Here is a 15221-nt window from a genome sequence, read left to right as displayed (position 1 = left end):
TTTCTGAAGTGTTACTACTCAAGAGAAGAAAGCGTTGTGATACACACCAGCAAGTGAAGTGGCTTCTGTCATACCCAAATTGCTGATTCACTCACAGCTGATAGTATGAGTGATAGTGACATGAGTGTTTATGATCCTAATGTCATTACACTTAATCTCAACTGCATTGGTGGATGTCCATGCTGTGTTTCCAAAAGCATGGTTAAACTAGCATGGCTTATGAAATAACCTTGGTAGTTGTCTACCAGCCTTGGTAGTGTTGTTCTCCTCTGTGCTCCAGTAGAGGATGTGCTTCTTCCTGCCTAGGCTCAGAAATTTGCCTCTTCCTCTCTTACTTGGAAGAGCAAGGAAAAGTAAAGCTCATCATCAAAATACCATAAGGTGCAGTAAGGTCTGAGAATGTGCTGAAGAACTGTAGTTCTATGAATTGCTTGGATAAGACATTGTGTTTGGGATTGCATGGTGAGAATAGCATAAGAAGTGGACTTGAATAATTTCTGGAAAAGTTTTCTTGAGCTAGATAAAAAGTTTTCTTGAGGTTGATAAGCCTGTGTGGACTTCTCATCCTTACTGCAGGCTAATAATTAACTGACTTCTTATGAAGGCTCACTGGAAGTCTTAAAACTGCAAAAATTGTATTTTATAAAGATTTCATTTTATCTAAAAACAACCATTACTTTTTCTGTGTAGTTAGAAATAAGTACAAACTACACAAGGTGACTTACATGTAAAATTTACTTTTGAGTAGCAAGTCTGCTTATTAATATTCATGTGGTGAAAAGACTGTGAAAGAAGAGGAGAGATTGTAGAAAATCAAGTATATGAAACATGATACAGTGTTCATTTTGACCAGGACAAGGGATTAGTATCATACTTGAACTAGATAGTGTACATACCAGAAGAGAACAGGTGCTCCTTCTCACTTGACCAACTTGCTTTCCTCCCACTTGATAATCCTACAAGTTTCAGGGGGGCTTAAAGTGTGGGGCTAATGGGAATCCCGTATTTTATAATCCTCTAAATGAGAAACTCTACTTCATGTAATTTTTCTTAAGTTAAAAATTGCTAAATATTGGGTAGCACTATTTGACAGCCTTGTGATTCAGGATATAATTATTCTTGGTCTTGCATGGCTTAGAATCCAGTAATGCCTGTAAGCCCTATGGAACAGAAGGCACTCAGCCTCATACTGTGCAAGTACATGCAATTAAATGCTGACAGTGAAAACTAGTCAGATTTTTCTTAAAAGCTCTAACACTTTGATAAAGTCATACTGTATTAGGTAAATATAGCAGCTTTCCTTCTGTAAGTGTGGACTTTAATGCTTACTTTCCCTTATTTAACTAATTACACATTTGTTTTTCTTCCTAAACACTACTAAGACATATTTCTCATTCTATAATTTTCCATTTGCCCAGGAAGAAAAACATTTTTGAATAAGTTTGGAATTTGTCAGTCTAGATGCTAGTAAACAATATTTTAGAAAACCCCAAATGGCCTAGAGTGTCTATTTTCATTAGTATAGAATATCATGTGTCCGTTACTCCTTGTTTCTTTATGCGGAAATGTTACCTTGTTGTAAGCACCTCAATCATGCTAATGTCTCCAGACTGCTTTCCAGGAGAGAAATCTTTTTTCCTTTAAGCTTTATTTGGTTTCATTATTTATATACTGTTGTATCAGTGCCTGAGCATTTGATTGAATAGCAGGGGCAAGGCTTGTAGTTTTATGAACCTTGTGAAAGTTTTTACCTTAACTTGGATTAAGTCTGCTCAGTTCTTATTTTGGGCAAATCTAGGAAAAGGAACAGCTTTTGAAATGATGTCACATTCAGAAACAATGAATGTTTACATTGAGTTGGGGGGAAAAAGTCTTCTCAATATTTTGTGGTATCTGGGGAAAACATTCAAAAACATTCATAAAAGAAGTAAACATACAGTGCTTCTCTCAAGGAAACTATTGCTGCTAGCAGGGTTTGTTTCAGGGAACCCGAGTCAAAGTTGCATCATAGTTCTTGAGTTTAAAGAGACTTTCTGTGCCATCCATTTATAAAATCATTTATGTACTATGTAATCCTTATCTTTTGAAAATAAATTCCATGAAATAATTATGTAAAATTGTGTAGCTGATGTATATAAAGGTTGATACATTCCACGAAGCAAAGTCCCTGGAGTATGGAGAAGAACAACCTGCTGTAGCTTGGGATCAGTGAACTCTTTACTACAGCATAGACTGTCACAAGTAATAACAAATGTGTGCATTAAGGTGTTTTTTTGTTTTTGTTTTTGCTGTGATAGTACTGAAGTAGGGGAATAGATTTTATTATTATTTTATAATTGATGTAGGGATTATCTTCAAGAAGGTTGAGAAATGCTATATGAACATAAATACATATTTTAGTTATGACTTAGAATAAATATACAGAAGAATTTGGAGCAGTTTTTCTTTTAATATAATACCAAGAAATATTCAATAATGCTTATAAAGATTATTTTCATCCTTACTTTTTTAACTTGTACAAAAACAGTAATAAAAAAGAGTCTGAGGGCAAAAGAGATGATTAAGATAGAGTGTAGGTCAGAAACATTCCTTTTAATGAGGGTTGTAAAAATGAGGAACTTCCAAGGTCAATGTCTTTCTATTTATTTATTATTTTTTTTATGTAAAAGCTTTTATTGCCTTTCCCATATGCAAATTACAACTCTGTGTGAGTTGATAACAATGAAGGCAATGTGAACTTCCACAGTCAGAAGAGGTTTATAGGCAGAAATGTGAGCCACTGAATTCTCCTGAAACTTGGCCAGCTGTTTTTAGACAAAAGAAAGATTTCACCCTGTATTTTTCTCATTGTCCTAGTCAATGAACTGAGGTTGACTGGCTGATCATATTAGAATATTCAAGCTGTTTTGTGCATATTTGTACTTGAAATTAGAAGCACCTCCAATAATTATGTATGTGGGAACAACAACCAAGACAAGAACGTGTATTTGGATTTTTCCAGAATGGAGTGAGGAAACTGGGTGGAGATTAACCAGGAAAGTGGATTCAGTTCTGCCCCTGGGAATATAATAGTAAAGCTGCTAGTTGTTTTGGCCTCCAGAATCATTAATCTTCAGTTTAGAAGGTAAATAGTCATAGAAACAGGGAGAATAGGCAGCCTAAACTATTATTAGACTTAATGAATATTGTGAGTTGTTTTGATGTCTATCTCAAAAAATGGAAATTTGAGATAATTGGGGTAGTGTAATAACAAATAAGGAGGAAGTTGTATGCACAGAATTTAGATTTAGAATCTCTGTGTTGGGAAAGATGCTAATTAGGGACAAACAGTAGAAATTTTAAAAACTGTGACTAACATATAGAACAGTAGAAAACAAATTAGTCATTCTTATTACAAGAAATTTGAGCGTAAAATAGAATAATGAGCAGCATAGTTAATAGAACAAAGCCCTGCTTGATATGATTTAACAACTATATAACCTTAACTTGGGATGCTTTGAGTGCCAAGAATATGCCAATGATTTCTTTTGAGAAACTCATGGATGAGAAGTCCATCAAGCACTGTTAAACATTCTGAATCAGTCTCAGTGTCAGCTGGGGAGCTCCAGAGGCTGTAAAGATATGCAAAAGAAACTTCTTCAGCTTTCCTTGTTTTCCAAAGAGCTTACACTGAGGGGTCAGTGTAGTAAGTTAGTCTTTCAGCCATTCCCATTAGTATTTTTCAGTAGTTCCAGCACAGTATAGCTGTCCTTGATACTTCATCAAAGGCTGGAGTTTTGATCATTTACTAGAGTTAGAAGGTAATCTTAGTGATAAACATGACTTTCCCCTTGCTCAGAAGATAGTTTCAAAGCCATTCACATTACTTAAATCTAGCATATGGTCTGTATAAAGAATCCTGAAAAAATAAAGGTTGTCTAGCAGCATGGGAAAGCTGATTTTATACTGCAGTGAGGAGTTGAGCTTCATCTCTAATCACCAAAATGGACCTTAAACCTATGTCTAGGAGCATGAAAGTTCCTTTTTTTTTTTTTCCCACAGTGATAAAAAAGAACAAGTTTAATGCTTGCATCTGGAAAGAGTTTGTGACTAATTATGTGATGAGAAACATGTTGATAAAGTGGTGTGAGTTCGGTGGAGGGTGACCATGATGACTGAGGTCTGGCCATGTGAGAGAGGGGAACCGTACTTGGCTTGGGAAGAGGCAGCTTACAGGGAGATCTGGCTGCAGGCTGCTGTAACTACAGGCCATCTAGAAGATGGAGTCAGTGGTGCATGTCTGGGGGAGGAGAAACAGCAGACAGCAGTTGAAATAGGAGAATCTGAACAGGTCTATGGAAAGAAAAAAAATATGTAAGATTGATTAAGCAGTAGAGAAGGTTTTTTAATTCTTAACTTGATTGGATTTAAACCTTGAACAATCTGGATTCAGTGTGACCTTGCTTTGAGTAGGAGGATTGCACAAAATGTCCCCTCCCAAATGTCCCTTCCTAGCTGAACAAGTCACTGATTAATGCCATTCAGCAACTATATTTAGATAGGACACAACTTTTGGGGCAGTGTGAAGGAAATTGTTATTCTTTGGAATTGCACTAAGATTTGAGTGGTAGGGTAACCTCACAGAAAGGAAGAATGGCGTGAGGTAATGGCTGCTGGCTTTTATGTTTTATCATTTAGGCTTTTGGATCTGCAGTAATATAGAAGCAGTTACAACTGTAGTTTTGAATTTGCAGAAAAGAGATCTATTTTACTTTCTACTATTTCTGTCCTTCCTTGAGGATCAGGTATTGTTTGGTTACGGATGAGTATGAATACAACCAACTACTAATCCCTTTGCTAGGAGATGAGTGTCGTGAGATGGTGGGCAAGAGTAAATATGTATTCAGATGGCTCTCTGTGCAGTTTGTGTATAAAAAGTGAGGGAAAATATCAGTCTCTACTCAGTATTGAAAATTTTGGGGTGTATAATCTTTTTACAAGACTCAAAGGAATGTTAGGGCTTCAAGCTAAGAGTTAATGTTAACTAAGAGTTAATATTAACTGAGTGTTAAAGCTCCCTATTGCTGGCAATAGAAACAGGAGACATGAAAAATTAATGTTTTGTTAATTATTTTTGTTGACAAGAATTTAGTTTTACATATTCCTCCTCTTTCATTTCCTTTGTGACAGTGAATTTTTTTCTCTTCAAGTTCCAGCCAAACATGAGAGTATTACAATGGAGAACAGAAGAAAAACAGGAGGAGAGCAGAAGGAGAAACAGAATTATAGAAGAGTGATGTATAAATCTGCCATTTTGTTAAAGGTAATTCAATTAAATAAATTTTAAGAAATAATCACAAGATGCATCATTCTTAGATATAAACATGCAATTTAAGTGGCGTGAGACGTTTTTTTACTTAAGTGATTGGCATTTAGGGGCATTTTAGTATTTTAACCACCAGAGGGCTCCCATATTGTAGTTCTCCAGAATTGTTTCCATGCACAATGCAGTAAGTATATTTGCCAGACTTCAGTGGAAACCGAATCTCAAAGTCATTACTTCTGTGGAAATGAAATATTTCTTGAAGTTTTAGAATAGCAGTAACCTCAGGAATTGGTTTGTAATATATGAGTGATTTTGTAATTAAGTATGTGGAGGCTTTAAAGGAAATCTGTGTTGCTGTTTTCTTCAAAACTAAAATGTGTTGATGCAAATCTTAATCTGTCTGTCAAGCTCTGTTACCATTGTTGGCATCATTGCTTTCCAAAGCATTCAAGCCTGTAATTCAGTGCCATTATCAAAACCTCACTTTCTGTAGATCCATATGACTACAGCAAACTCTTGATTTGCAGAGACTAACAAGGCATTTCACAAATCTTTTTTTTTTCAGTCAATTAGAGACAAACACTCTGGAAATCTTGCTGTGAAGAAGAGCTGAAAATACTCACCTATGTGAGTTGACAGTAAAGTCAGTGTTGTTAATTATTCTCTACATAAAAGATGTAGAGCAAATACAATTTTTAAAGAATTTGCTTTCTATGTCAGTGTACTTAATACATTAGAGATTTTTAAAGACTGAAGGTGAGCATCTTCAGCCTGGGTAAGAGAAGTCTTCAGGACATCAAGTAGCCTTCCAGCATGTAAAAGAAAGTTATAAAGAAGACAAAGCTAAGCAGTTCAGTAGTATGTGATAAGAGAATGACAGTAGGCATGAGCAGAAAAGAGAGGTTCTAACTGGATTTAAGGAGAAACCTCTTCAACACGAGGACAGTATGTCTGTGTAACTAACTGCCTGAAGAGGTTATACTATCTTTTGTACTGTTGTCTCTCAGAGGCAAGCACTGATTTCTGCACTCTGGTGACAGGACATGGGGGAACAACATGGAGCTGCATCTGTGGAGGGTCAGGTGGAGGTTAGGGAGAGGTTCTTCACTAAAGGGTGGTGGGACTCTGGAACAGGCTCCCCAAGGCAATGGTCACAGACTCAAGCTGCCAGTGTTCAAGAAGTGCGTGGACAGTGCTCTCAGACATAGGTTTGAATTTTGAGTGGTTTGTGATGAGCCAGGAGTTGGACTCCATGTTTCTTCTGAGTTCTTTCCAACTTGGGATATTCTGTGATTCTCTGTCCTTGGAAGCTCTTAAGGACAGAGATATTCTGCAGCTATATTAATTGTATCATATACAATTACATACCAAATAGTACTCATATTGACAAACTGCTCCCTTCCTCACCTAGTTTCATCGGTAGTTTATTTTTATTTTGTTTATAATATTGCGTCAGTTCATCTTTCACATATTTTGAATATTCTTCAAGGTGAAGATATTGTACAGTGTTATTGGTCATCTAGGAGGTATATATTTTTCACCTTGTTTTGCCCAGCGCAAATTACACTTGCTGACCTTTCAGAAATTATTTGTTTCGTTTCTGTTCTCTTTTAAATAGCATACTCATTGTGTAAATATATTTAAATATTTTGTGTTGTATTGTAATTGAGTCATGGCCTGAACACTGATCGAACACCTGGGGAAAGAACCTGGTCAGCTCTGGGAGCACAGGTGAAGGCAATTCAGCTGTGTGACAGGAAGGGGTGGAGCCTGGCCACACTTCTCTTAGACCTCATTTAAGGGCTGACTGCCACTGGAGAAGGAACTCTTCCTGGACATCCATCCTTGGTGAAGCTTTCCCCTGCAATGCTGGAATCTTCTGATATGTGTGAGCAATCTTCCCTTTCATTATAGCAACCTCTCTATTGCGCCAGTTCTTTCATCATCACACCTCTGTTGCAGTGATTTTTGCATTGTATTGATCTGTCCAATTGCTACAGTTGTGTAAGTGTTTACATTGTAATTGTCATCTTTGCTTGAGTGCAACGCGGCTTTAGACTGACAGCATTTGGATCACTTTTAAAGCCTTAGCTGTCGTAGATGATAGTACATACGTCTTATTCTATTTTGATGTGAGTTTTGCTGACTCTTAGTGTAGTTAAAGTGTACTATTTGTTTTACAAATGTGTGTAAAATGTAAGCACCTTCTTTAAGTGCACCTAAAATCCACAGGATAGAATTTCAAATAAATCTATTATAAGAATCAGTATTTTTGTTGTTAGTAACAACTTTCTCCTTTACAACAAGGACTCCAGATATATTAGTACTGGTTTTTGAGGGCCTCCAATGTGACTGTCTTCAGGATCAGACTTTGTACACCTACTAGTATGAGAGCAGGTTTGAATGGTACTAATGACTGATGGATTATGTTTCAAAATAAAGCAGTTAACAAGTTAGGCTGAAAGTGAAGACATTGCTAAGCAACTTCAAAAACTTTGTCTTACTTTCCCTTTCCAGTTTTTCAGTTTAAAAAAAAAAAAAAAAAAAAAAAGCTGTTGCATGTGATTAGAACATTCCCTGAAAACTGGAGATTACTCAGCTGGCTTGCTGGAAAACTATCACATTACTTCTAGATAAACATCACTAAACAGGGTGCAGTGCTTTGCTTCACTCAGCTGGAAAATACTGCAAGTAACTTGCCACTGACATGAAAATGAGTAGGTAATAATGTTCATTTTTTGTAGGGTGACATAGGTTGCACAGGAAAAAGGTGGTACAGTGAAATTAAATGTGAGGTTACATGCGCAGAAACGAATACTGCAGGGCTGCACTTAGTGAGTGGCTTAAAGCATTTTGAAAAACTAACTCTTTGAAAGCTAATGACAGCTTCCAGCACACAGTGATAGGTTAAAAGAAATAGGGCTTAGCAGGAAGAAATGCAAGGATCAGTAATGCAGTTGTGTTACTACTTTGTATGGTATTAATGGTATAACTATGTCCAAGCATCCTGTTTTGTATTTGATGTCAGTGAATCAGAATAGTTTCAGAAGGAAAAAAAAGCAGAACAAAATAAACAATATTTTGTTGTAGTAAACAAAAGACAAAATAAAAGCTCCTCAATCCATTTTGATTATTCAGTAGAACATCTAAGGATAGCTTAAGTTTGTACATGGAAATAAGACTTATGCCTTTAAAAGACTTATGCCTTTAAATATCATTACAGTATCATATTATGATCCAAAATCTGAAGCCTGGAGCTTCAGAAGAAGCCTGAGAGGGGAAAAAGGCACGTGTCAAAAAGAAAAAGAATCCCATAAATACATTCAATACAGCAGCTCATACTCTAGGGGCATCCTAGAACCCTTGTAAATCCATATGGTTTAAAATTAGATCACATCTCTCTCAAAAAGGGAAGTTATCACTCACCTACAAGTACTGTATTTGTCAGAAATGACTGGATATCATTTAAGAGGCAAAATACTTTTGATGGAAAGTTATAACATCAGAAAGAAAAGGTGCTAAGTCAGGACTCCCAGATTCTTCTTTAGAAGTAATTTTGATTGCACAGATCTAGGAATTTCACTAGGATAAAGCTGGAGCAGGGAGGGAATCGCAAGAAACATGAAGGTGTAGTCAAGGAAGACTTCTAGCAATGAAAAGAGTGAAACCCAAATTTTGGAGATGAAAGTTAGGAGAAGAGGTTTTGCAAGACCTGGAGAACCCTGAAATCTACGTAATAACTGAACACTGCAAAGTTTTCCAAAAAGATCTGTCCTGCAAAGATACAGTAGGCTATGAGTAAATTTGTTTTCAAACATTTTTATCAGTTTCATGTAATGTGGTTGAGTTTCTTCTGTTTAAGGAGTTATTTCATTAAAGCTTCTATCAAATCTGCTTTTAGATATCTCATCTTATAATTAGATGAATTCTGACTAACATGCATGTAGATCCACCACATGATCTTGGCTGGTATGATCAGGTATGGAGATCATGGATGTGAAAATCCATTGATAGTAATATTTTTTCCAAAGACTGCTGAAAAAAAAATGGCAAGTGTTTTCTCTCGTGTTAGTTTTTCATAGTGTTTAGCTATGTAACAGTAGTAACAGCTAAGCAAAGCTGTTACTGCATCCTGTTAACCTACAGACTGGAAGGAGAGGTCCTTGAGAGCAGCCCTGTGGAGAAGGACCTGGGGGTCTTGATAGTTGAAGAACTTAATATAAGCCAGCACTGTGACCTTGCCACTCGGAAGGCAAATGGTATCCTGGGCTCCATCAAAAGAGGGGTGGCCAGCAGGGACAGGGAGGTGATTGTTCCCCTCTACTCTGCTCTTGTGAGGCCCCATCTGAAATACTGCGTCCAGGTCTGGAGCCCCCAGTACAAAAAAGACAGGGAGCTGTTGGAGAGGGTCCAGAGGAGGGACACAAAGATGATCAGGGGACTGGAGCACCTCCCCTGTGAGGACAGGCTGAAGGAGCTGGGCTTGTTCAGCCTAGAGAAAAGAAGGCTGTGGGGTGACCTCATTGCAGCATTTCAATACCTAAGGGGAGCCTACAAGCAGGAGGAGAATCAACTCTTTGAAAGGGTTGATAACTGCAGGACAACGGGAAATGGTTTGAAGTTGAGGGAGGGGAGATTTAGGTTGGATGTCAAGGGGAAATTCTTTACAGAGAGAGTGGTGAGGTACTGGAACAGGCTGCCCAGGGAGGTTGTGGATGCCCCATTGCTGGGGGTGTTCAAGGCCAGATTGGATGGGGCCCTGGGCAGCCTGGTCTAGCATTAAATGAGGAGGTTGGTGGCCCTGCATGTAGCAGGGGGGTTGGAGATTCATGATCCTTGAGGTCCCTTCCAACCCTGGTAATTCCGTGATTCTGTAACCTTGCGCAGCTGGTTAGATAACCAGAGGTCTGTCTAGAGGTCTGAGATCAAGAACTCCAGCAACCACTGTGGGAGAAGAATAGAAGGAATCTTATATTCGCAATATCTTATATACACAATGGGGGATGGAAATCATTGAGAAAGCAAAACAAGGGTAAGACCTTCAGCTGCATTAATTAATAATAATATAGTATTCCCTTCACCAAATTTTTAATGACTCTGTTTTAATCTAGATGAGAAGTTCATGAACACAGCTTCTAAACAATATTTTTTCCAGTCTCTGGGTTGTAAAGTTTCATCTTATGTTGTTATCACTAAATACAGCACAGACTAGGATCCACAAAAACCTGTCTAGCAAGCACTATAATTCTGGCATATTTGTTTCTTACTGTCTTCTTTCTAAGGGTGACAGGAAATGTTAGTAGTGCTGTATGTTGAGATCCTGGCATCGTTGAAGTCTCCAGTCCTCCTAGAAGGTAGCAACAGCAACAAAAGAGACGTTATAGAAACCAAATATGAATCTCTGTCACAGCTGCAGTTCATGGCAAAGCACACACTGATATCAACAAAGCCAATAATTCAATCTAAATAAAGGAACTTACCAGTGTTTTCTTTGATCTGCAGTAGGACAGAGGCTAACTTTCCAGTTCTCTTTTCCTCATTCTTTCCAGTTGGAATCTAGAAAGTAACTGTGTAGCAATAGTCTTCTGCAGGTAACCGAGAGGAGAACAACTCAGTGCTGAGTAGGCAAATCTGAAAGCAGAAGGCAAAGTAATTAAAGGGACTGGTATCAGTCTTGTAGGAGAAAATTTCTTTGGGGAGAGACAGTAAGAAAGCAAATGATGAAATTTCATTTCTAGAGAACGCTTATCAAAGATGTTAAAAAATGTCTCACTGTAAGTTATCATACTGACTTTTTGTTTTCAAGGTTTTGGAAATGATAAAGCTATGATCAGTGGGCTTTTTTGTTCATATTGTTTTAATAGTGAAGTGTCTTTCTTATGTTTTCATGTTTTGTGGTTTTCTTCCTCATATCAATGTTGACAAGTTTTCAGTAAATGGCTGCTAAAGGTGCTTCTCGACTCTCTCAAAGTTATAAGACAATTTAGCAAACAAGTAAACAGAAAAAAAAGGTATTTTTGTAGTATTTGCAAGGAAAAATATAGCTTGATTTTACTTGATTCTTTAGGCATCAAAAGCTTATTCCCTTTCAATACGATAGTGCCTGTTTAATGCCCATGCCCAGTTACATGTGTATAATTAACCATGTACTATGTCTGTTATCTCAACTTGTTGTTAAAGAGGAAAAAATAAAGGACTCTAAAATTGATGACATCTAAAGAACAAGTGTGTTGCATGATAACCTGCACCAAAAGAGAGAGTGTTTCTGATTTAATCAAAATTAGCTTATTTTTTACTCTCTCAGTCAAAGAGATGGAAAGGAATTCAAACCAACCCATTTGGCTACTCAGTGTAAAGGATATTCCACTATCTGAACAACAGCTCCTATTTACTTTGATATCTTATTGCCTCGGCTCCTGACTGTCATACCAATCAATACATGAAAATTACAAATCATTAAATAATTTAATTTTTTATTTTTAGACATATTAGGTCTGTATTATATATTAATATGACATTTAAATGATCTGGATGTTTTATTAGCCTTTGGAAAACAACAAAAAAAGTTGAAGTAATATGTAAATGAGGAATTAGGTGTATATAGGTGAGCACATATGAGCACTCAGATTTTCAGTAAAGGGGTCAAAACAGCTGCCAAAGAAATGCGGAGAGAAAACTTACTAATAAAAGAACCAAATACTAATAAATATAATGATTCAGCAACAACAAAATATATATTTTCATTTAATTCCAATGGTATTGATGAGCCAATTAAAAAAAAAAAAGAAAAGAAAAAAAGTACTGGAGTTGTACTACATGCAGTGTTTAATGCTATCTGGTCCTAATATATTTCAGATTTAATATATACAAATATAAAGTAAAAGTTATTCTTAATATATTGCTGATACTTAATATGGTGAATGTCTGTAGTTTTATCACATAATTTGTAAAGTAGTCATAAATATTTCAGAAGCAAAGTTTGGCACATACTGCTCAATGTGGTGGTACAAAAAATTTAGTGAAGTTATTCCAACTTGAAATAGGTTTGATTTGTAGAATTCAGTATGAGATCAGTTCAGTCTGAACAAGCTAAGAGAAACAACACTAAGAATAGCAGTGCTAAAATATTTAGATCCTTAATTTGTTAAAAGGCATAGTTCATCTTTTTGTGGAGAGATAAATAGTTGCTTATGACCACACTGCCATGTTACGAACAGCTTGCCATGCATTCTGTTGTTTTTATGGGCTCCACAAAGAAATAGGCAATGAAAAACAATCTGAATACTTAAAACTGTTTTTTTTTGTTTTTTTTTTTTTTGTTCTTTCTTTCATATTTAATCCACTCTACTTGAACCAGAAGAAGCATGTGCATGTTGGTGGCGTCTGTATTGCATAAGAAGCAAACATGCGTGCAGTCAAACAGCTGACCAGGGATGAGAAAAGCAGAAAAGTGGTTTTCCAAAACAAACCAAATGTAAACCACATCATGTAGCTTGTTTTAGTCTGAAGTACCTATAGGCTTTAAAAGCCACTTCTCAATTGAAAATATGAAGACCAGGTTTTAGACAGCTGTGTTGGGAATTACAGATTTGGGCTCAGTATTTCCACATGAATATGCTGCAATCCTATATGCAAGCTATAAAGCTGTGACATGTGCTAATTTAAAATTGCTATAATGCAAATATTAGAAAAAGGAAGGTAAAGAACAACAACGAAAAATATCAGCTGAATTTAAGTTGCTGTGAACAGACCAAGTACTATTAGCCTCATAGGCTTACAGGGCAACTTCATTTTAGGCAAAGCTAAGGCCAGAAGGCTACATTTTCTATGCTTTTTTTTAAAAAAAAAAAAAAAAAAAACTTCAGGAAGATGAAGTATAGATAACCCACGAAATGTCAGATAAAATTCCATTTTAACTTTAAACAAATGTCTGTGCAATTTCTAGTCTCGTTATTAGTCAATGCCTCCCACTGTTTAGTCCTTTCAGTCCAGCTATCTTTACACAGTTGTATTTAAATATAGAATATTGCATTGAAAAATGAAATTGTTTTAGATCTTGTTATCAATGATTTCAAATTTTTCAGAAAATAACTTCTATAAATTTGCCTACGCTAGACTGATGTGTGACAGTCATTTTTTTTAATCTATTATCTGCAATCATATTAACATCCAAGATTCTGAATTTGTGCAGAGCAATTTACCATTGTTGTTTGGATGCAGAATTTCAGTACTGTAAGGAAACAAAGCAATAAAATTTCAATTATATTTACTACTGAACAGGAGGGCACAAGAATCTGGAAAGTCAAGGTAAGATCTGTCTACTTTGTCTTCCATCTAGGAGGATTTCTCAGGATTTAAATGTTATATATTTAAGCCAGCATTTTAGAGATTTGTTAAGCTTGTCTGCCTAAAACTGTCTAGTTATGATCTCAGATGTTAAAGAACTCTCAATTCAATAGCATGTAAAGGCTGCAGCTAGAAGCGAGACAGAAGTACAAGCCCAGAAGTCTAGCTGTTATGTGCCCTCTAAAATAACCTACTGACCTATACACATTGCAAGTCAACATCCTACGTCATGCTGTATATAAATGTATTTTTGGGAGCTAGGGAACTTGTGCACTCATAGAAAATGTGGAAAATGAGAGTTGAAAGTAAGAATCTATTGGATTCTTTTATTTCTTTTATTTCATGACTATTTGTATATTTCTGCATTGCAACTCATGGACATTTTGCTGTTTGTTAGGAATGCACAACTAACCATTAGCTCATAGAATGGCCAGCATTTACATACACAGAAGGTTCTTAAAGCAAACCTAGCTGTATAGTGTATCAAGTGTAGTATTAGCATCAGTCTCTAAATGTTTTATTTTTGGCACTTCGAATGTGGTTTGGACACAATGGATTAATTTAATTTTGGAGCAAGGCCAAGCAATTCAGCATTTTGATGAAGCTTGGATTAGCTAGGAACTGCTCTGGTTTCTTTCCTTTCCTGATAAGTGGAATCTAGATATATTTTGTTGATTATTTTAATCGAGTATTGAACTTAATCTTGATAGTTAGTTGTTGACTCCACACTAGTGCTGGAACTAATTATGCCCTAACAACTTAAAGTAACATCTTGCAACTACTAAGTGAGGAAATACTTTCACATGCAAAATTATTCAAATGCATTTACAATTTGTGGCTTTCTCAGCAGTTATAGTCTATAATTATTGGAATAGCAGTATCTGACAATGATACATAATAAATAATGTATTTAATTACAAAAACTTACAGTAGAAAAATGATCTTAGACCAAAAATACAAAATCTATCGAAGGTAACTGTGTTGCTGACATGGTATCAGCCCGTTTTCAGAGAGTATGTATTGAGGCCCTGCTTGTCTGCATGACAGGGAAGGCAGCTTTTAGAAACATACAAAGTTTTATGTAATAAATTGTTTTCACCCAAATCTTTTCAGTATGAATAATCATGGCTTGACATGTCTCCAAATCTATTTGGGATGCGTTAAAACGACAGGGCCAGATTCTTAAAGACAAAGAACTCAAACAGTTTTAAGCCCTCCTTGCTCAGGCATTCATTAGAAACCTTCATCTCCTCTCATACGATGTTGCTCAATTTGCCAGAACTTGAAATACAAGATACAGATACTTCAGGACTCAAACTCTCTGTCAGTGGAGAACAAGATTAAGAAAAAATTCTTAAACCGAATAAAATAAATCTGTTGGCAGGAGTAAAAATAAATAAATAAAAAATAATCCACTCTTACAAAAAAAAAAAAAAAAAAAAAAAAAAAAAAAAAAAAAGCCTGTAAGTAGAATACGTAGTTTTCTAAATAGCCATAACAGAAAGCAAGGCCTTGTGTCAGGCACACAAGATGGTGACACTTGACATTTGGTCTTACGCAGAGTTTATCT

At 36.2% G+C, this 15221-nt stretch overlaps 1 protein-coding gene across 2 annotated transcripts in view; it reads left to right on the top strand.

The window, feature by feature from the left end:
- COL19A1 (collagen type XIX alpha 1 chain) overlaps positions 1-15221 on the top strand; it is a 212231-nt gene that overhangs the window by 6748 nt on the left and 190262 nt on the right. For both annotated transcript variants that reach the window (XM_090136199.1, XM_090136198.1), the window contains exon 2: positions 5190-5302. The gene's annotated coding sequence lies outside the window, so the exon portion shown is untranslated. The remainder of the gene's footprint in view (positions 1-5189; positions 5303-15221) is intronic.

Source organism: Phasianus colchicus, chromosome 2 (assembly GCF_987193195.1).
Source record: "Phasianus colchicus chromosome 2, bPhaCol1.hap1.1, whole genome shotgun sequence".
NCBI classification, from domain to species: domain Eukaryota; kingdom Metazoa; phylum Chordata; class Aves; order Galliformes; family Phasianidae; genus Phasianus; species Phasianus colchicus.
Note: the sequence above shows the minus strand (reverse complement) of the source record. Positions and strands in the feature narration are given on the sequence as shown.